This window comes from Lissotriton vulgaris, chromosome 9 (genome assembly GCF_964263255.1).
Source record: "Lissotriton vulgaris chromosome 9, aLisVul1.2, whole genome shotgun sequence".
Taxonomy (NCBI): domain Eukaryota; kingdom Metazoa; phylum Chordata; class Amphibia; order Caudata; family Salamandridae; genus Lissotriton; species Lissotriton vulgaris.
Genome location: NC_141697.1, coordinates 304568453 through 304592559, shown reverse-complemented (window position 1 = coordinate 304592559; position 24107 = coordinate 304568453). Strand labels below are relative to the sequence as shown.

General features: G+C 40.3%; 1 pseudogene; it reads left to right on the top strand.

Moving 5' to 3' along the window:
- LOC147690039 (small ribosomal subunit protein eS1 pseudogene) overlaps window positions 1–23803 on the top strand; it is a 104999-nt pseudogene extending 81196 nt beyond the window's left edge.
- Window positions 23804–24107: the final 304 nt, after the last annotated feature.

Sequence of the window (24107 nt, the reverse complement as noted above, 5' to 3'; positions counted from 1 at the left end):
ACTTGGTGGAGTGGGAATAGTAATTTATATGGTTATAATGTCCAGCACCTTCCCTGAGTTTATACTTGGTGGAATGGGAATAGTAATTTATATGGGTTGAATATCCATCACCTTGCCTGAGTTTATACTTGGTGGAGTGGGAATAGTAATGTATATGGTTATAGTGTCCAGCACCTTCCCTGAGATTATACTTGGTGGTGTGGGAGTAGTAATTTATATGGGTTGAATATCCATCACCTTCCCTGAGTTTATACTTGGTGGAGTGGGAATAGTAATCTGTATGGTTATAGTGTCCAGCACCTTCCCTGAGTTTATACTTGGTTGAGTGGGAATAGTAATTTATATGGTTATAGTGTCCAGCACCTTCCCTGAGTTTATACTTGGTGTAGTGGGAGTAGTAATTTATATGGGTTGAATATCCATCATCTTCTCTGATTTTATACTTGGTGGAGTGGGAATAGTAATTTATATGGTTATAGTGTCCAGCACCTTTCCTGAGTTTATACTTGGTGGATTGGGAATAGTAATGTATATGGTTATAATGTCCAGCACCTTCCCTTAGTTTTTAATTGGTGGAGTGGGAATAGTAATTTATATGGGTTGAATATCCATCACCTCTCCTGAGTTTATACTTGTTGGAGTGGAAATAGTAATTTGTATGGTTATAGTGTCCAGCACCTTCGCTGACTTTATTCTTGGTGGAGTGGGAATAGTAATTCATATGGTTATAGTGTCCAGCACCTTCCCTGAGTTTATACTTGGTGGAGTGGGAATAGTAATTTATATGTGTTGAATATCCATCACCTTCCCTTAGTGTATACTTTGTGGAGTAGGAATAGTAATTTATCTGGTTATAGTGTCCAGCACCTTCCCTGAGTTTATACGTGGTGGAGTGGGAATAGTAGTTTATATGGTTATAGTGTCCAGCACCATCCTTGAGTTCATACTTGGTGGAGTGGGAGTAGTAATTTATATGGGTTGAATATCCATCATCTTCTCTGATTTTATACTTGGTGGAGTGGGAATAGTAATTTATATGGTTATAGTATCCAGCACCTTCCCTGACTTTATACTTGGAGAAGTGGGAATAGCAATTTATATGGTTATAGTGTCCAGAACCTTCCCTGACGTTTTACTTGGTGGAGTGGGAATAGTAATTTATATGGTTATAGTGTCCCGCATCTTCCCTGAGTTCATACTTGGTGGAGTGGGAATAGTAATTTATATGGTTATAGTGTCCATCACCTTCCCTGAGTTTATACTTGGTGGAGTGGGAATAGTTATTTTTATGGGTTTAGTGTCCGGCACCTTCCCTGACTTAATACTTGGTGGAGTGGGAATAGTAATTTATATGGGTATACTGTCCAGCACCTTCCCTGAGTTTATTCTTGGTGGAGTTGGAATAGTAATTTATATGGGTTGAATATCCATCACCTTCCCTTAGTTTATACTTGGTGGAGTGGGAATAGTAATTTATATGGTTATAGTGTCCATCACCTTCCCTGAGTTTATACTTGGTGGAGTGGGAATAGTAATTTATAGGGTTATAGTGTCCAGCACCTTCCCCGAGTTTATACTTGGTGGAGTGGGAATAGTAATTTGTATGGGTTGAATATCCATCACCTTCACTGAGTTTACACTTGGTGGAGTGGGAATAATAATTTATATGGGTATAGTGTCCAGCACCTTCCCTGAGTTTTTATTTGGTGGAGTGGGAAAAGTAGTTTATATGGTTATAGTGTCCATCACCTTAACTGAGTTTATACTTGGTGGAGTGGGAATAGTAATTTTTATGGGTTTAGTGTCCAGCACCTTCCCTGACTTTATACTTGGTGGAGTGGAAATAGTAATGTATATGGTTATAATGTCCAGCACCTTACCTGAGTTTATACTTGGTGGAGTGGGAATAGTAATTTATATGGGTTGAATATCCATCACCTTCCCTGAGTTTATACTTGGTGGAGTGGGAATAGTGATTTATATGGTTATAGTGTCCAGCACCTTCCCTGAGTTTATACTTGGTGGAGTGGGAATAGTAATTTATATCGGTTGAATATCCATCACCTTCCCTGAGTTTGTACTTGGTGGATTGGGAATAGTACTTTATATGGTATTAGTGTCCAGCACCTTCCCTGAGTTTATACTTGGTGGAGTGGGAATAGTAATTTATATGGTTATAGTGTCCAGCACCTTCCCTGAGTTTATACTTGGTGGAGCGGGATTAGTAGTTTATATGGTTATAGTGTCCATAACCTTACCTGAATTTATACTTGGTGGAGTGGGAATAGTAATTTCTATGGGTTTAGTGTCCAGCACCTTCCCTGACTTTATACTTGGTGGAGTGGGAATAGTAATTTATATGGTTATAATGTCCAGCACCTTCCCTGAGTTTATACTTGGTGGAATGGGAATAGTAATTTATATGGGTTGAATATCCATCACCTTGCCTGAGTTTATACTTGGTGGAGTGGGAATAGTAATGTATATGGTTATAGTGTCCAGCACCTTCCCTGAGATTATACTTGGTGGTGTGGGAGTAGTAATTTATATGGGTTGAATATCCATCACCTTCCCTGAGTTTATACTTGGTGGAGTGGGAATAGTAATCTGTATGGTTATAGTGTCCAGCACCTTCCCTGAGTTTATACTTGGTTGAGTGGGAATAGTAATTTATATGGTTATAGTGTCCAGCACCTTCCCTGAGTTTATACTTGGTGTAGTGGGAATAGTAATTTATATGGGTTGAATATCCATCACCTTCTCTGATTTTATACTTGGTGGAGTGGGAATAGTATTTTATATGGTTATAGTGTCCAGCACCTTTCCTGAGATTTTACTTGCTGGAGTGGGAATAGTAATTTATATGGTTATAGTGTCAAGCACCTTCCCTGACTTTATACTTTGTGAAGTGGGAATAGTAATTTAAATGGGTTGAATATCTATCACCTTCCCTGAGTTTATACTTGGTGGAGTGGGAATAGTAATTTATATGGTTATAGTGTCCAGCACCTTCCCTGAGTTTATACTTGGTGGAGTGGGAATAGTAATTTATATGGTTATAGTGTCCAGCACCATCCTTGAGTTCATACTTGGTGGAGTGGGAGTAGTAATTTATATGGGTTGAATATCCATCATCTTCTCTGATTTTATACTTGGTGGAGTGGGAATAGTAATTTATATGGTTATAGTGTCCAGCACCTTTCCTGAGTTTATACTTGGTGGATTGGGAATAGTAATGTATATGGTTATAATGTCCAGCACCTTCCCTTAGTTTATAATTGGTGGAGTGGGAATAGTAATTTATATGGGTTGAATATCCATCACCTTCCCTGAGTTTATACTTGTTGGAGTGGAAATAGTAATGTGTATGGTTATAGTGTCCAGCACCTTCGCTGACTTTATTCTTGGTGGAGTGGGAATAGTAATTCATATGGTTATAGTGTCCAGCACCTTCCCTGAGTTTATACTTGGTGGAGTGGGAATAGTAATTTATATGTGTTGAATATCCATCACCTTCCCTTAGTGTATACTTTGTGGAGTAGGAATAGTAATTTATCTGGTTATAGTGTCCAGCACCTTCCCTGAGTTTATACTTGGTGGAGTGGGAATAGTAATTTATATGGTTATAGTGTCCAGCACCATCCTTGAGTTCATACTTGGTGGAGTGGGAGTAGTAATTTATATGGGTTGAATATCCATCATCTTCTCTGATTTTATACTTGGTGGAGTGGGAATAGTAATTTATATGGTTATAGTATCCAGCACCTTCCCTGACTTTATACTTGGAGAAGTGGGAATAGCAATTTATATGGTTATAGTGTCCAGAACCTTCCCTGACTTTTTACTTGGTGGAGTGGGAATAGTAATTTATATGGTTATAGTGTCCCGCATCTTCCCTGAGTTCATACTTGGTGGAGTGGGAATAGTAATTTATATGGTTATAGTGTCCATCACCTTCCCTGAGTTTATACTTGGTGGAGTGGGAATAGTTATTTTTACGGGTTTAGTGTCCGGCACCTTCCCTGACTAAATACTTGGTGGAGTGGGAATAGTAATTTATATGGGTATACTGTCCAGCACCTTCCCTGAGTTTATTCTTGGTGGAGTGGGAATAGTAATTTATATGGGTTGAATATCCATCACCTTCCCTTAGTTTATACTTGGTGGAGTGGGAATAGTAATTTATATGGTTATAGTGTCCATCACCTTCCCTGAGTTTATACTTGGTGGAGTGGGAATAGTAATTTATATGGTTATAGTGTCCAGCACCTTCCCCGAGTTTATACTTGGTGGAGTGGGAATAGTAATTTGTATGGGTTGAATATCCATCACCTTCACTGAGTTTACACTTGGTGGAGTGGGAATAATAATTTATATGGGTATAGTGTCCAGCACCTTCCCTGAGTTTTTATTTGGTGGAGTGTGAAAAGTAGTTTATATGGTTATAGTGTCCATCACCTTAACTGAGTTTATACTTGGTGGAGTGGGAATAGTAATTTTTATGGGTTTAGTGTCCAGCACCTTCCCTGACTTTATACTTGGTGGAGTGGAAATAGTAATGTATATGGTTATAATGTCCAGCACCTTACCTGAGTTTATACTTGGTGGAGTGGTAATAGTAATTTATATGGGTTGAATATCCATCACCTTCCCTGAGTTTATACTTGGTGGAGTGGGAATAGTTATTTTTATGGGTTTAGTGTCCGGCACCTTCCCTGACTTAATACTTGGTGGAGTGGGAATAGTAATTTATATGGGTATACTGTCCAGCACCTTCCCTGAGTTTATACTTGGTGGAGTGGGAATAGTAATTTATATCGGTTGAATATCCATCACCTTCCCTGAGTTTGTACTTGGTGGAGTGGGAATAGTACTTTATATGGTAATAGTGTCCAGCACCTTCCCTGAGTTTATACTTGGTGGAGTGGGAATAGTAATTTATATGGTTATAGTGTCCAGCACCTTCCCTGAGTTTATACTTGGTGGAGCGGGATTAGTAGTTTATATGGTTATAGTGTCCATAACCTTACCTGAATTTATACTTGGTGGAGTGGGAATAGTAATTTCTATGGGTTTAGTGTCCAGCACCTTCCCTGACTTTATACTTGGTGGAGTGGGAAGAGTAATTTATATGGTTATAATGTCCAGCACCTTCCCTGAGTTTATACTTGGTGGAATGGGAATAGTAATTTATATGGGTTGAATATCCATCACCTTGCCTGAGTTTATACTTGGTGGAGTGGGAATAGTAATGTATATGGTTATAGTGTCCAGCACCTTCCCTGAGTTTATACTTGGTTGAGTGGGAATAGTAATTTATATGGTTATAGTGTCCAGCACCTTCCCTGAGTTTATACTTGGTGTAGTGGGAATAGTAATTTATATGGGTTGAATATCCATCACCTTCTCTGATTTTATACTTGGTGGAGTGGGAATAGTACTTTATATGGTTATAGTGTCCAGCACCTTTCCTGAGATTTTACTTGCTGGAGTGGGAATAGTAATTTATATGGTTATAGTGTCAAGCACCTTCCCTGACTTTATACTTTGTGAAGTGGGAATAGTAATTTAAATGGGTTGAATATCTATCACCTTCCCTGAGTTTATACTTGGTGGAGTGGGAATAGTAATTTATATGGTTATAGTGTCCAGCACCTTCCCTGAGTTTATACTTGGTGGAGTGGGAATAGTAATTTATATGGTTATAGTGTCCAGCACCATCCTTGAGTTCATACTTGGTGGAGTGGGAGTAGTAATTTATATGGGTTGAATATCCATCATCTTCTCTGATTTTATACTTGCTGGAGTGAGAATAGTAATTTATATGGTTATAGTGCCCAGCACCTTTCCTGAGTTTATACTTGGTGGATTGGGAATAGTAATGTATATGGTTATAATGTCCAGCACCTTCCCTTAGTTTATAATTGGTGGAGTGGGAATAGTAATTTATATGGGTTGAATATCCATCACCTTCCCTTAGTGTATACTTTGTGGAGTAGGAATAGTAATTTATCTGGTTATAGTGTCCAGCACCTTTCCTGAGTTTATACTTGGTGGAGTGGGAATAGTAATTTATATGGTTATAGTGTCCAGCATCTTCCCTGAGTTTATACTTGGTGGAGTGGGAATAGTAATTTAAATTGGTTGAATATCCATCACCTTCCCTGAGTTTATACTTGGTGGAGTGGGAATAGTAATTTATATGGTTATAGTGTCCAGCACCTTCCCTGAGTTTATACTTGGTGGAGTGGGAATAGTAATTTATATGGTTATAGTGTCCAGCACCTTCCCTGACTTTCTACTTTGTGGATTGGGAATAGTAATTAATATGCGTTGAATATCTATCACCTTCCCTGAGTTTATACTTGGTGGAGTGGGAATAGTAATTCATATGGGTTGAATATCCATCACCTTCCCTGAGTTTATACTTGGTGGGGTGGGAATAGTAATTTTTATGGTTATAGTGTCCAGCACCTTCCCTGAGTTTATACTTGGTGGAGTGGGAATAGTAATTTATATGGTTATAGTGTCCAGCACCTTCCTTGAGTTTATACTTGGTAGAGTGGGAATAGTAATTTTTATGGGTTGAATATCCATCATCTTCCCTGATTTTATACTTGGTGGAGTGGGAATAGTAATTTATATGGGTATAGTGTCCAGCACCTTCCCTGAGTTTATACTTGGTGGAGTGGGAATAGTAATTTATAGGGTTTGAATATCCATCACCTTCCCTGAGTTTATACTTGGTGGAGTGGAAATAGTAATGTATATGGTTATAGCGTCCAGCACCTACCCTGACTTTATACTTGGTGGAGTGGGAATAGTAATTTATATGGTTATAGCGCCCAGCACCTTCCCTGACTTTATGTGACTTTATGTGAAGTGGGAATAGTAACTTATATGGTTATAGTGTCCAGCAACTTCTATTAGTTTATATTTGGTGGAGTGGGAATAGTAATTTTTATGGGTTTACTGTCTAGTACATTTTCAAAGTTTATAATTGCTGAAGTGGGAATAGGAAAAATTTGTAGAAAATTATTTTTTTTTCTTCATAGAATAGTACAAGAATTATTTGTATAAAAATATGAAAAATATAGTAGTATTTTTATTTTATTTTGAGATTTGTAAAGCGCCTGGTGACCCGAAGGCATCCCCGCGCTATGATACTGTAAAATCCGGGACAGGCGAGAGCCAGGAACTATTTTGGGAAGAGGAGGGTTTTAAGTCTTTTGCGGAACAGCGTGTGGCTGGGTTCCACGCGCAGCAGCCGAGGGAGTGCGTTCCATGTGGAGGAGGCCTTGACCGAGAAGCGTCGTCCACCGGTGCGCGCCTTCTTGAATCTTGGGACTGTGGCCAGATGTTCGTTGTCCGAGCGGAGGTTTCTATGGGCTTTGTACGGTGTGATCATATCTTTGAGGGTGGCAGGTCCAACCCCATTAATGAGTTTGTGCGTGATGCACAAGGCCTTAAACTCCACTCACTGGTGGACCGGTAGCCAGTGCAGCGATTTGAGGGCCGGTGTGGTATGGGCTCTGGGGGGAAGTTTGAGAATGAGTCTCGCCGCGGCATTTTGTACACGCTGAAGTTTGCTCAGGGTGGTTTCCGGAGCACCGAGATATGCAGCGTTGCCGTAGTCCAGGCGTGATAGTATGAGCCCTTGGACCAGAAGTTTCCTGGACAGGGGGGGCAAGAGGGGGAGGATCTTCCGGATAGATCGGAGAAGCCCGAAGCATGTGCCCGCGGTCTTAACTGCCTGGGTCTTCAAGGAAAGGTCCTGCTCCAGCCAGAAGCCCAGTGTTTTAATTTCAGTCTTGGGCGTGGGGATGTTACCAAAGGAGTCTGGCCAGGCTGAGGGAGGGACAGAAGACCATTTGTTGCCCAGCAGCATGATTTCTGTTTTTGTCCCGTTCAGTTTCAGCGCGGATTCACACATCCAGGTGTGTATGTCTTGCAGACAGTTAAGTAAGATTTCAGGGTTCTTATCTAATTGGGACAGGGAGACGACGAGTTGTGTGTCGTCGGCATAATTGACTATTTTTATCCCATAGCGGGTAACCACGTCCTCCAGCGGGGCCATGTAGACATTAAACAGGGTGGGACTGAGCGAGGACCCCTGGGGCACACCACGCGTGAGTAATTCTAATTAATGTAACTTTATAAAACAAAATTAGACATACACAGGGTTACATGGAACAATTGAAATATACTTGGTGGAGTGGGAATAGTAATTTAAATCGGTTGAATATCTATCAAATTCCCTGAGTTTATACTTGGTGGAGTGGGAATAGTAATTTATATGGTTATAGTGTCCAGCACCTTCCTTGGGTTTACACTTGGTGGAGTGGGAATAGTAATTTATATGGGTTGAATATCCATCACCTTCTCTGATTTTATACTTGGTGGAGTGGGAATAGTAATTTATATGGTGATAGAGTCCAGCACCTTTCCTGAGTTTATACTTGGTGGAGTGGGAATAGTAATTTATATGGTTATAGTGTCCAGCACCTTCCCTGACTTTATACTTTGTGGAGTGGGAATAGTAATTTATATGCGTTGAATATCTATCACCTTCCCTGAGTTTATACTTGGTGGAGTGGGAATAGTAATTTATATGGTGATAGTGTCCAGCACCTTTCCTGAGTTTATACTTGGTGGAGGGGGAATAGTAATTTATATGGTTATAGCGTCCAGCACCTTCCCTGACTTTATACTTGGTGGAGTGGGAATAGTAATTTATATGGTTATAGCGTCCAGCACCTTCCCTGACTTAATATTTGGTGGAGTGGGAATAGTAATTTATATGGTTATAGTGTCCAGCAACGTCTATGAGTTTATATTTGGTGGAGTGGGAATAGTAATTTTTATGGGTTTACTTTCTAGTACATTTTCAAAGTTTATAATTGCTGAAGTGGGAATAGGAAAAGATTTGCAGAACATTATTTTTTTTCTTCATAGAATAGTACAGGAATTATATGTATAAAAATATGAAAAATATAGTAGTAATTCTAATTAATGTAAATTTATTAATAAATTGATACATAAGTACTAATAATTATTAAATTTAAAAATGTATCTCAAAATATTAAAAATAGTATTTAATTATATATTTTTTTTATAAAACAAAATTAGACATACACAGGGTTACATGGAACAATTGAAATACAGTTTATTGAAATGGAAAAACAAATGGGAAGTTGAAAAAATAACTTTATTAGCAGTACAAATTAATAACTAGATACTGTTTATGATCACAAAAAATATACCAAGTCAAAATATAAATTCATACAAAAAAATAACAATTGGATTTAAATAATGTTTATGTTTATTCACATTTATTTGAACTGTACATTTTATAAACAATCATAATAACATAGTGTACATTTTATTTAATAACAATTATTCTAATTACTTACAAAATATAACAATTTAAATAATAAACATGTTGAAAATAATTGGTATATTTGTTGTACATACATTTTTTCATCTTTCAAAGTAGAGAACATTGATAGATACATTGGTATTAAGTTTTTACAATAGTAACATTTTTGTGGGTTACAAATTGGGAATAGGTTAATTTAGAAATTAATAAAATTAATATTGAAAATATAAATATTATTCATTTTTACATAGGTTAATAATTCAGAATATATTGTAAACAAATTAGTAATTTTCAAAATAACATTAACATATTTATTAACATAATGTTTAACACAAAGTTACATATAGAAGTAATTTTTACTTGTAAAATCATTACAAAGTGTACATTTAAATAATAATTTCTTCTTAACAGTTAGTTAAATAACTGCAAATAATTTTTTTAAACAAAGGGTATTTTATAAATAATTAAAAAAATATTTATCAGTAATAACATATTATGTAAGGCTATGTTTTTAATTTTAAAGTATTCAAAAATAGAAATTAAATAGCCTTTTCACATATACAGGGACTATTTTTTTTACTGCATAATGTCATTTTGGCTCATTTGGTGACGGAAAATGTTGCGGTTAGATGCTGCTTCATGTTGGAGAGGGCATGTTTGTTTTCATAATATTTTATAAGTTAATGAAGTTATTTTAAGTGTATGTGTGGTGTGTTTAGGTTTAGTTAGATAGTATTATCTATCCTAGATTGTGTTTTAGGTGTTAGTTAGAGTGTACGATATTTGGTTTTTACCGCGTTTCAGTTGTAGGTATGAGAGGTATGCTAATATGTTAAAATGTTCGTAATGGATATGTTTAGAGTATAAATATGTATTTTTATATATGTATGGGTGTATTTGTGTGGGTGGGTATGTATATTTCTATTTTTCAGGTTATCGTCGCGGTTTAATGTTTTGGCGGAAATATACTCTTATTTTTACACACATACTTTATTTTTCAGGTTTTCCAGGAGCGTTTATTTTATTAAATTACTATTTTCGGGTTTTGAAGGGTACACACTGTGGATTACATTGGAGAAGAATCGCCATGGATTTGCTTGTATTTTTCCATTTTCTTTGGGCTTCCTTGGATTGTATGGATATTTTTAAATATTGGGTATGGATTGTTTGACCTTGGATTACGTTTCGACCAGCGACGGAAATGTAAGTATTTAATTAAAATGTTTTTGGGTGGGAAATCTGTTTTAATGTGTTATATTGTTATGTTATATGTAACATTTGGTAAATAAATTATCATCATACATTTAACATATGTTTTTACAATGTATTTGATAATTTAATTACAAATTGTTAGATATAACAAAGGTAGGAATTGTTATATTTAGAAGTGACTAATGTAGCATATGTATTTGTTATATTTTATAGAATAGTTTTAGCGATCATTGACAGATATTCCAGTCCTTTGCTAGTTGGATAGAGGGTAACTTGGCTTTGGAGTGTGCTATACATTTTTTTAGTTTCTTTGCTTAATTTAGGTCCAATCAGGGTTACTGATTGCTCCATTCGGAGCTCTTGGTAATTCTGCTCTTTTTTGTAAGGATTATAGTAATTTGTGAAGGGTAGGTGTCCCTCTGCCTGTAGTTGATTGGAAGGCATTATGCCATCCTTCAACTGCATTGTTGGTTTTAGCTTCTTTGTTTAGTGTGCTAAGGTAGACATTCCACCAGGCTATTTGATATTTCGGTTGTCTTCTATGGCCAGATCGGTGTAGCCTTCCTACCCATGTGTCCTCGAAGTAGTCAAGCATAGAGCTTAGTCTTTCTTCGTTTCTTTTATAGTAGGGGCTTTCTATTATTAAGTTATAGTGTTCTGCAACATCTGTCACAGGCACATAGGCTAGCAAAATTATTTTTTTGATTTGAAAAGCAAAGGTGCTGTCTGTGGCGTATTGGATACTTAGGGGTTGATTCCGATTTGGGAAAAAAACCGTCCGTACGATTTGTATCCGGAGCCCTCTCCGTACGAATCGTACCCGTCCGTCCGAGTCGCGAAGTACGATCCGTATTCCGTGAATCCGTCCGAATTGTCGCTATCCGTACGTATTGCAAGGCTGAAACTGTGAACCGTACGACTCGTACACATACCGTACGACTCGTACACATGCCGTACGAACCGACGAGTACGATCTGGGCCAGGGTATGAGGACACAATTCGTACGGTCCACATCAGGTAAGGGCTAGTCGTACGGAAAAGCACACAAACACATACACACCATACGGTCCGAACACCCCATGATCGCAGGGGTACGCACCGTACCCCTGTGATCATGGGGTGTACGAGCCGTACCCCCATTGTACGATTGGTGTACGATCGGTGTACGAGCCGTACCCCATGTACGATTGGTGTACGAGCTGTACCCCCATTGTACGATCGGTGTACGAGTCATACCCCCATCGTACATGGGGTACGGCTCGTACACCGATCGTACACCAATCGTACAATGGGAGTACGGCTTGTACACCGATTGTACATGGGGTACAGCTCGTACACCGATCGTACAATGGGGGTACGGCTCGTACACTGATCGAACACCAATCGTACAATGGGGGTACTGCTCGTACTCCCCATGATCGCAGGGGTACGGTGCGTACCCCTGCGATCATGGTGGGTACGCACCGTACCAGGGGGGGGGCGATATGTACCTGTTTCGGCACAAACTCTGCTTTTACGGCTGTTTTTAGCTCCCGAAGAAAAAGGGTTGTACGGTGCGCACCCGATACGTATTGTACTTGCTGGGTCGTAAAAACCAGCCGCAAACCGTACAGATGTCGCATACAGCTGGTTCCGAGGGAGAATCGTACAGAGATTAGAGTCGTACGGTGTCTTGTACGACTAGTACGGAGTACGGCTCCTGGTACGAATCGTACTTCGTCGTACCTACGGGGAACATTTCAGGGTACGATTCGTACGGGAAAAACGCTCCGAACGGCTATTCGGAACGGTTTTTCCCGAATCGGAATCGACCCCTTAATGTTGATTTTTTAGGTGTCGCCATATACATTGATTGAAATGATAGTAGCAACCCTGTATTGCTGTGTGTGGGTATGTTTTAAGGATGCTGTTAATCATTGCTTTCTCAAAGTCAATGATTATTCTTTGTGGAAAATAGTAATTAGTATGTTGTTTGACTTGGGTTAGTATTTCCTGATAGGTAGATTGCTGTTTGTTTCGTAGGAGGGCATATAGGAAGGGAATGTTTGCATTTTGGAAATGGCCGTGGATAGTGTACATTTGGTAAAAAGGTTTAGGACATACTGAAAAAGTACCGTCCATCATCCAAGTTTGGCATTGGTTTAGTTTAGTCATGTTGTTTGCTGTGGCAAACAGTATAACTCTTTTATCTTTAGACTTGTTGTCATATAGTATAAATGGTTCTTTACTGTGAGTTACAGAGAGTTCAGGGGGAATTTGCACTTCTTCGAAAGTTGTTGGTGTGGGAGGTGTAGTTGAGGTAGCTCTTTTTTGTCTAGCTATAGTTCTTTTAAGGGATTCTATAGATGGTAGTTGGCTAAAGGCATGTTGGGGCAGTACACTTAAATGTTGTTTCAAAATAGCAGTTGTTGGTTGATCAGTACTAGTACTAGCTTCTTTGAGAGAATCAAGCATTTCTCTAATCTCTATTTCAGTTACATTGGGTGGGTGATTATGTTCCTTAGTATAAGTAACAGTGGTCTCCTGAGTAATCGCTCTACCATAACATTTGCTAGAATAGTATTTTGTGCACTTCCAAAAAACTTTCATATCTTTCTGTTTCTCCTGTGTGTAAACATATCCCATAGAACATAGAAGCATTTTCCCTTTTTGAGAATAAATACATTTTGCTCCTTCAGTCATGCTTGCCTTTTTGTGCTAGGAGAAATTAAAAATCGAATATTAGAAAAGCTTCTAAATCAAGTATGTTGTATTCTAATAACACAATTTTGTACATTTATTATTTACCTGTATATTTCTATGTTGATTTCAGGTGTTGCTTTTCTTCAAACTGTTCTTTTCAGGTGTTGCTTTTCTTTAAACTGTTCTTTTCTGTGTATTTATTTAGTACCTGTGGAGATTTAGAAAGTGTGTTACAATCATTTTAAAGCAGTTATGTTTCTTTGGTTGTGCTCTGCTAGCTAGTTTGTACTTTGTTACCTATCTAATAAGGTTGTAAGTGATGTTTTAAATTATATACTTACTTTGTATATTTTTTCTTAGAAGTGCAGATGTTGTGCAGGTCTTCTTTATTTTATTTTCCTCTGTAGACAATAGAGTGGAAGTAAAAGATATGTTTTAGGTATTTATTTTTTAAATACAGGTTTGAGCATTTTGAGTTAGGTTTTGGATATATATAAAGGTGGTAGTACTTACTTTTGATAGGTCTAGTTGGTTTTCTGTTGAAGTCAATCAGTTTTCTTTCAGCAATCCTGCAGAGTTTCCCCTTCCTTTTCTTTGGAGATTTTGACTGCAATTTTAGCTGGTTTTAATCTAGTTTTTATAGCATTAGTTTAATTGTTTTTGAAAGTTTTTATTTGTGCATTTGAATGTTTTTAAATTTTATGCTAATTAGCTTCCTTATATGGGTGACGCCAATTACAATTATTTTTATGTGTGAAGGACTTTTTTTCTATAGTTAATGCCTTTTTTCCCTTGAAAGTGCTAGAATGTTTATAATGTGCGGTAAGAAATGTTTTATAATTTGCAAACGTTGTTTATGTGATGAATATAATAATTATATTTCATTTAAAAGAACATTTTTTATGTATTTTGAAAAAACGATAATGTTTAAATGACGATATATTTGCATTCTATATTTTTTTGTTCAATATTTTGGCTATGTTTCACGTTAAGATGTGAAAATCGATGTTTTTAAATGCGATAATATTGTTGGTCGATTTAGTTGTAGTCGATATGTTTTTTTAACAATATTGTGGTTTCGATATTTTTGTGTTTTCTTGTTTAAGTATTGGGAGTCGATATTTTTGTAGTTGATAATTTGTCACCGATATTTTGTCTAGTCGATATTCGGTCATTCGAGGTTATGTCAGTGATTCGAAATGTCACTCATAATTACAATGAAATTCTGAAAGTGAAAGTGCCACACATAGCAATCTGAAACCTTGGCAGCTATCATGTATGAGCCACAGACTCAGCCACCCACCCCTCTTAATCTGCTGCTCTCCTCTTACCTCACTCGCTCCACGCAGGGTCTATGGCAGGCAGGGGTGGTTCGGTTTCAACTTTGTTCCCCTATTAGTAGTGAGTCTGCAGTGCAGCAGCCAGACTCACAGTAATCCAGAGAGCCAGTCCAGCAAAACGCCCAAAGCTGCCTGCATGTATAAAGTAGCACTGCCCCAGGCCAGAATTGACTCCTCATGACGAGAGCATAGCGGTGAAGCGCGTAAAGCGTCACTGCTACATTCTAATTGCGAGTGAGGGCTGGCCAAAAATGTCATTACAGGGCAGTCATTAGTAGCGCTTGCGCACGCTGCGCACGCTACAAGATTGACGGCCCTGGACTCTGAGGGGGGCCAACAACGGTCGAGGAGACTAACGCAGGACATAGTTAAGCAGCGCTGCAGCCTGCACTCCTTCTGACCTGCGTTCGGTAAGTGGTAACTGCTGAACAGTGCGCACAAACACAGGACTTAGTTTTTGGCAATTTAATTGAAAGCACCACAGCCACCTGCAACAACAGTGCTTTCAATTAAATTACCAAAAATTAAGTCCCGCGTTTGTGTGCACTGTGCAGTAGTTACCGAACAAACGCAGGTCAGAAGGAGTGCAGGTTGCAGCGCGGGCAGCTTTGCACTTTTAAAGTACTGGGCCACGGGAACTTTCTCTAACATAGCCCCCAGTATTTATAGTCTGGTTATTAGGGCATGCCATGGAACCAGGGCACTGCTCAGCTGCAACATTGATAAGTTTTTTCTAACTTCGTGTGCTCCTGAAGGAGTTGCCTCCAGGGTCGGCTTTTGGCATGGGCGAGCTGGGCCCAGGCTGCCAAACTTTAGAAGGACCCACAGACCTGTCCGCATGAAGGTTGTGCATGTAGCAGTCTACCTCTGAAAGGGATGGTTATTCTTCATAACTGCTTGTAATCGGTTCTCTTTTAATATGCTGCATGCACCCTGTTTAGCACCTATTAATTCCTGCAATCTTCCTCCCAACCCCCTCCCACGCTCCCACCCCCCCACACGTTTCCACACCATTACCGCACCGCCTTCACACTAGTGTGAAGGTAAGATTGTGGGGTGGGTTAAGGGAGGCGCAGAAGTGTTTGTGTTCAGAGGCACCCACTGCGAGAGATGGCACTAAAAACTGTATCCCGATTCCACTGTTGCTTCTGGCATTAATGACCAGCAGCAGCCTGGTCGAGGAGACTAACCCGGGACTTAGTTAAGCCGTGCTGCAGCCTGCATTCCTTCTGACCTGCGTTCGGTAAGTGGTAACTGCTGCACAGTCCACACAAACGCGGCACTTCGTTTTTGGCAATTTATTGAAAGCACCACGGCCGCCTGCAACAACAGTGCTTTCAATTAAATTGCCAAAAATTAAGTCCTGCGTTTCTGTGCACTGTGCAGCAGTTACCAAATGGACGCAGGTCAGAAGGAGTGCAGGCTGCAGTAAGGGCGGCTTTGCATTTTTAAAATACTGGGCCACGGGTGGCGGCCGCTGCACTGGAGGCCCGTTGTGGCCGCGGCCACCTTTATAATTTATTTGGGGAGTTGGGACACTGTGTTCATTCCCAAATAAATTATAAAGGCCGCCGCAACGGGCCTCCAGGGCCACTGCGGCCGCCTCATAAATGGTGCTGCCTGGGGAGGACCGGTACCCCGCCCCCCCCTAGCTACGCCACTGCCGTTGGTTCTGTTCCTGTGTATGCATGGGATTTCTGTGAGAAGAAGTACAGCAGAGCGGAGGTGTCTGGAAGGTTGGTGGAAGGAGATGCTGCTGTTCAGGTATACCAGTCCTGTGTTGGAAAGGGCTTTGAAGGTGTGGATGAGCAGTTTGAACTGTGCATGCTTGTGTATCGGGAGCCAGTGGAGCTGCCTTAGGCGTAGTGTCATGTGAGTCCTGCATGGAAGATTAAAGATGAGCCTGGCTGCTGCTTTCTGGATGGTTTGCAGGCTTGGGGAGCTGCTTGGTGATTCCAGCATTGAGGGCGTTTCTCTTGGCCAGTTTACTAATGGTGAGGATATGGGTGAAGGTTTTTCTGGCATTGCTAGGGAGTCATTTAAATTCTTATTTAGCATTCTGAGGGTGTGGAAACATGAAGAAGTGTATGGGGTAGTAAATATAGATGCCTACTGTGGAAGTTTTTTCATCTGACTGAATTGTTTAATGACATCAGGGCATATTCCATACTAAAATGGCAAAGCGAGTAGAGATTTAGAGGTAGTCTTTCATAAAATCATATAATCGTGTTAGGAGCAGATGGTAAATGCTTATCATCTTAGAAAAACATGTACTAGCATTCATGTTGAACTCAATTCCAAGATTGGATTTGTGGTTGCAGGTGTATGACATCAGTTTTTGACACATTAAAAGTCAGGCTTTTGAATTGCAAGGGGCTTGCAAATAAGTCTCTGAGTTAGTTAGAGAGGTGGAAAGTTCACTACACCATGTCCACGGTAAACAGCGGTAAATGTGCACACTACGCAAAAGATTTTCTAATTTCAATGCAACTCAAAGCAGTATCCACATTGCTGCACTGTGTTGAGCAAGGTTGAGTTGGCCTGCTGTTTTGTCTTCCTCTGCAGTTGTACTCTTAAAGGCAGCCTTGTGTAACTCACAGCCGTGCAGAGGTCACTTTGAACTATCAAGCATAGGATTTCTACTAGAAGTATGCTGTTCCAGGGTACACTCCTACATGCAGACAAGCACCGAAGGATCCCACACACCGGGTGAGGGCTGTGTAACTCAGCAGAAATGCACTGCGTGCGGTTCTTTGATAAATTAAAATATTTTGCTTTGTTATCAGCTGCTTGAAGGAGCAATTAGCTGTTGATGCAAATCCCAGTCGGCCTATTTTAGGAGACTGGGCTTTGTATCACAAACTATGGGTAATTGCACGGTGATGCCTTAGTGACTCTCCCTTGAGTAAAATGGACACAAAACTGTGTAAAGCTCTGTGTACTCTGAAGAAAGGGCTGCTTTCAAATGCAAAATACCTTTTACACTGAAAGGAAAACCACTTGCACCATTTTGCATGACTTTGCATCACTTGGGGACAGTGAAAAATTGTATTAATTCTGGATCTACACGTCAATAACCAATCACTAAATCAGCATTCCCACTAGTGCCTGGCAACTGGAGGAGGTACAGCTGGTGCACGTTTTTCACCAAGAATCCACTTTGTGTTTGGAAGGTTTCAAAAGCAGGACCGATAGGGCGGTCTACCTAGTGGTGAAAGCAGGGGCGAAGGTAGTCCAGTGGGTAGCTGGAAACAAGATTCAAGATTTACAGTCATTGTGACAGAATCTTTCCCACATGTTTCCAAGCCTGACAGCCTTCAAGACTCAATTAATACATGCATATCCCTAATATCAGGGCAGTCAGCCAATATATTGAAGACTTATTTTTCTATTATTTGAGGACATACTAAGCACGAGTGTCTTTTAAAAAGTAACCAGTTACCTGGGTCAATAGGATAGGAATATAGCAAGACAGTTTATTTTCTCTGTCCAATGAAAAACCAAAAGTGACATTTCAAAGTATTCAGTGCTACATGGTTTCTACTACCCAAGTACCTGTTCTTCTCAATTATTTTGTGTCCTGTGGGGATCGCCAACACAATATCAGACCTGGAAGAAGCCTAGAGCCATTTGTTTGTGATGGCAACGAGGTCAGCCTGAGATCGATCCATATTGGATGTATACTAGAGTTGTTTTTGGGGAGTAACCAAGGGGCATATTACCAAGCAATAGCGATAATTATCGCTATTGCTTGGTTAGAGACAAAAATTTACCGCTGAGCTGCGGCGATGTCTACCGCAAATAAACCTTGGTATTACCAAAGTTTATCGCAAATGCGATAAAAATCCCCGCAATGCATGAATATCGCTGAAAAGTCAGCGATATTCATGCATTACCGAGCTAATGCTCTTAGCCATGTTATCCACCTCCCATTGGATAACATGGCTAAGAACTGCTCAGGGCAGGTGTTAGCTTTTGGAGATATTAGCGCTTAGCGAATATCTCCAAATGTTGGTAATAGGAGATAGCGATGTTAGCGACTGTTTTTAGTCGCTAACATCTTGGCACGCCCACTTTGCATGTCATTAGTGATAAATATCACTGACATGCAAAGTGGGGCCCAAGATGGTCGCTATCTCCTACTAGCTGTCGCTAACTGGTGTTAGCGACAGCTAGGTAATAGGGAGATAATTTTATCTCCGCTTTCTTGGCTTTTAAAGCCAAAAAAGCGGAGATAAACCCCCTTGATAATATGCCCCCATATACTTAAAGACATTGCTTTACAACGATTATGGCTAGTGAGTACATTTACTTTATGCTTACTAATGTCTTTAATCTCAACAGTAATAAAAGCAGATGTAGCAAGTTAAGTGATAGTACTTAGTTCAGTGAATAGCTGGATAGTTGTTCCTTGCCCTAGCAGAGTTTGCAAAATCCAGTTTGTGCTTGATGGTGCTCATTTTCCACGTCGCTGGCAACTGGCCTCTGCAACCATAGTGGTTTGCTGTGAACCGACACAGATGGTTAAACTGTCAATACTCCTAACTGCAGGTGGCCCATCTATGGCTATGCAGCACCTTTTTCCCTATGTATACTGGTTGTCAAACAAATGTAACTTGTTTTTGGTAGATTAAGGCAAACAGGAAAATGAGACAACCTAGCACTTGCCTAGGTGCATGAAATAAACTCATGGTGCTGGAGAGACAGCTTAAGATGTGTCTGGGCCAGACAGAAAGTTAATAAAACCTACAAAAGTCCCAAAGGGCCAGTATTAGCGAGTGCCTGGTTAAGAAAATGGAGTTTAGAGGCTATATCCATGTGTCCATGTCTTTGAATTGCTGTTGCCCTGCTCCACTGGCTCCACAACTTTGTTAGGCTACATCTTGTCGGAGTGGATTTTTGGGAGAAAGGAACCCAAATTATTATAATTGCAAATTCTGAATGAAATCATTGAGAATTTTAGTTACAGTGCAAAAAGAAAAATCTCTGCAGCGTTTCCTGTGAATATGGTGGAAACCAAAAATCTCATAACCACTAATCATTGGCTAAATCTTGGACTTGCAGAGTGCATACCTGTCTGTATGGTAAATATGGGGCATATTGTCAAGGGATTTATCTCCGCTTTTTTGGCTTTAAAAGCCAAGAAAACTGAGATAAAATTATCTCCCTATCAGCAACAGGGAGCTAACACGCAAATTTGCATGTTAGCACCCTTTTTCTCTACGCTTCCCCTTGCATCTCTAATGAGATGCAAAGGGGGTGTTCCAGAGAAAAATAATAGGAGAAATGTTGTTAAGCGACATTTCTCCTATTATCAAGGATTTCGCTAACCCTGTTAGTGATAAAAAAAGCAGCGCTAACCGCGGTTAGCACTGCTTTTTTTACACCTGGTATTTTCCTGACTTAGCCATGATATCCTATGGAAGGTGGATATCATGGCTAAGTTTGTGAGCCCCTATTATCAAGCTAACACCAAACTTTGAGAGATTATCGTTGGTTTTCCAGCGATAATCTCTCAATTGGCAGTTAAAGCGAGGATTTTTATCACTACTGAGATAAACCTTGCTAATAGCAAGTTATCTCTGCGATAATTTCCGGCGATGCTTAGCGTTAAAAAATTTGTTGCTAAGCATCGTTAGCGGTAAATATCGCTAAACGTTGGTAATATGCCCCTATATTTTAGTTGTATATATATTTCTCCTCAGGTATATCCTTGCATCAGTATCACTTTCACTAAAGACGTGATATTCCTACATTCAACTGTCTGATTTGCATTAATGTTTCCCCCGTAAGTTCAGTGTTATATTTCCAGGGACTTCAAACATTATGCAAGAATGAATACTCCTTTCCATATCATTATTTCTTGGGTATTTTCATGGCTCTTGGCGATGTGTCTAGAATGCTGTCTACACTGTGATGGAAAGCTGATAATTCACATCGTTCTGCATCTGAATCAGACACACAGAGCGCCTCTATGAGGAGAGCTGCTTAAGATGATACGGGGGTGAGCGTGAAAAATTATGCCAAAGGATGTGCTGATGGCATTCAAAGGATCCATGATAATAAAGCAGACTCAGGGCTCTTGTCATGTGAGTTTCGTGTGCTGCCTTTAGAACACGCCAGGCGTTTTATCAGCCCAAACTGTGAGATTGCACAAAGCTCTCTTAGCAGGCACCCTCGCCTGTGACCTGTTAAGAATGGCAAGTAGTTTCTCAATTTCACATGTGTTGTGTCCGGTTAGTATCAATCAATCTATCAGCATTTGTAGAGCAGGACACTGACACCCGTGGGGATTTCAGGGTGCTGTGGCGTGAGGTCTCCGTTGAAAAGTTAGGTCTGGGGGAAGGAACAAGTAGAAAAAGGCAAAACGGAGGGCAAAAAAATAAGCACAAAAGGCAAAACAGAGGGCAGAAAAATTAGTTGAAAAGGCAAAACAGAGCAGAAAAGACAAAACTGAGGGCAGCAGGTAGATAGGCAGCAGAGAGTAGCAGACTGTGGGCAAGTTATACAGTAGAACTGTCGCGGAGGGAGCTGGCATGGGGACCTTCTCAATGGTGTCTCGGTGAGGCCTCCATTAACCCCTCCGCTGCGCTGAACGTTCCGCGCTGGTGCGGAACGTTCTATTGTGTGGGCGGAACCGCGACGTTCAGCTGACCTGAACAGCACTACCTAGGTAGTGCACGCGACGTCCGCTGAACGAGCGTCACACTTAAAGGGTTTCCTGGAGGAGGGATACGGGCGAAAGAGGGGAACAGCGGGAAGAAGCAAGCAGAAAGAAACAAAACAGAGGGCAGAAAAACCAGCAGAAATGCAAAATGAAGGGCCCAAAAAAGAGCCAAAAAGACAAAACAGAGCAGAAGAGGGCAAAACAAAGGACATAAATATGAGCAGAAAACCAGAACGGGTGGCAGAAAAGGCAAAACAGAGGACAGAAAAACTGGCAGAAACAGCAAAACAGAGCAAGAAATGAGCAGAGGAGGCACACACTGAGGGCAGAAAAATAGTCAGAAAAGGCAAAACAGAGCAGAAGATGGCAAACAGAGGGCAGAAAAACACGCTGAAAAGGCACAACAGAGGGCAGTAAATGAGCAGAAAAAGCTAAACAAAGCAGCAAACAAGCAGAGGAGGCACAAACTGAGGGCAGCAGGTAGACAGGCAGTAGAGGGTAGCAGACTGCATGCAAGCTGGACAGGAGAGCTTTCGCATGGGGAGGTGGCACGAGGATTTGCTCCCACATACTGCCCTCACCAGTAATTAGAAGTAGTAGTAATCTATTAACCTGTCAGGTAAAATTGGGCAAGATGAAACTGTTATATTACCGTGTTATGCCCATGCAGCAAAGAAGCTTATTTCTTACACTCTCCTCACAATAACATTACAGCCGTAAACTTTTCCAAATTATTGCCTGTGCAAGAATTTTGGATTTGTTTCCCTGAAACCAAACTTGTTTACACATATAGTTTTGCAAAACACAGATCTTTGAACATTATGTACAAGGTCCCTTTTCACACTACGTACAAATGTCATCTCTATCTTCATCCTCGGGGCGACAGAGCTATCTACATATCCATACCATCCTAATCTATACGCACATCACAAGTCTGCTTTCTATTATAAAAGATGAGCATCCCAATAGATTAGCCAAGGGGGCACTCCAGCTGACACCAGAGGTCCATGCATGCTGTGAATTCACCACACAGCGGTCTGACATCTCATTAGAGGTGTCCACTTCATGACAAGATGTTGTCCTTCATTCTCTCCCCCAGGTAATGGGGTTGGATAGTCCCTTGATGGGATTCTTGGCTCTACACCTACACACAAGGTACACTTAGAGTATGGTTCACATAGTAGGAGTACACTTGATTATTGTCTTGTTCTATATGACGGCGTATATACATTCTTTTAGCACCATGGTAGAGCTATATCTACTAGTCACACTTTTGGTGCTTGTAATAACTTTTATCTGCTTCTGTCATGAATCATTGCAGAACATGTATACTATACTAGAATAACGTTGGTTCAATAAATATATTGAAAATGTCCCACTATGTAGTCTCTGTATACTTCACTGAGAATGAGTGAGCACGAGTGACTGAGCGAAATGTTCTGCACTGTTTCCACGATCCCTGAGGGGTCAGTGTTGTCATGTTCGGAGGTTGCCAGAAACTGTTTTCTTCCTGGTAGGTTAGGGGGATGCACTGTGAGATAGCTGGTCTATAGGCCAACATATCCTGCAGTGGTGTCCGGAATCAGTCTTGTCACCTAGCCCCTAGTTTATGTTGTCCAAAGAATGCATAGATCCTATGGACTAGTAGGAACTACACGACAAAACGATAAAGATGGAATCATAATTGCATTTAAAGCTGTGGGATAATGCAAATATCGGGGGGAGGAATAACGCTTTTGACACAGGTTGCAGTGAGTAACTTATCTCGCATTGCAACACAGGACACTATTTCTTTATATTATGCTATCTATATCTTTAGTTCCCCAAGCACAAACATACCAGTCGGCAAGAACATACTGATCACAGGAGGCAAGAAAGGTGCTAACAGAATTTTGAAACCCTTCTCCAAAAAGGATAGGTATGATGTCATAGCACCAGCGATGTTCAATACCCGCAACATTGGAAAGACTTTAATCACCCAAACCCACTAGACCAAAATTGTCTCAGAGGGTCTTAAAGGCTGTGTTTTTGAGGTGAGTTTTGCTGATTTCCAGAATGACGTCGTGGCCTTCTGGAAATTTGAGTTTTTTGTTACAGATGATTTCTAAGGCAAAAACTGCGCCAGTTTCCACTGAATAAATCCCACCCTAGACAAAATGTGATCCATGGCTGAATTAAGGTTAAGTCTCATTTTAAAGTGAATACGTCTTTTCCAATTCTTCTCAGTTGGTTTCACCAAGAAAAGCACCCTATGACCTGTACCAGCAGATGCATCAGATTCACAGGAAAATTATGGCAATTATGACCGGTGAGGTGCCGACAAATGACTTGAAAAAAGTGGTCAACAAGCTGATCCTAGACAGTGTTGGCAAAGACATTGAGAAGGCTCGCAAGTCGATCTACACTTGTCATAATGTTTATGTACACTAGGTTAAGATGGCTAAAAAGCCAGAGTTGGAACAGGGAAAATTAATGGAGCTGCATGGTAAAAGGGGTGTCATGAGGAATCCTGCTGGAGATTAAACTTGTGAAATTGTGGAAGGGGCTGATGTCTATGAGCTTCCTACGTAAGAATCAGTCTCAATTGTTCAAAAACCTACAACAAAAATACAAATGTATGCAAATAAATTGTATCTGGTCATTTTAGCTTGCCACCCTGAATGGATGACCTGCAGATAAGTCCGTTTTTTAGCTTAGGCATGATTGGATTGGCCATTGTGACTTCTCTGTAGACCTCATTACAAGTGTCGCTGCACCAACGCGGCTTTGGTCGCCTTTCTGAGTTACTGATACTGTGGGCATCTACAACTCCAGGGGTTGATAGAAC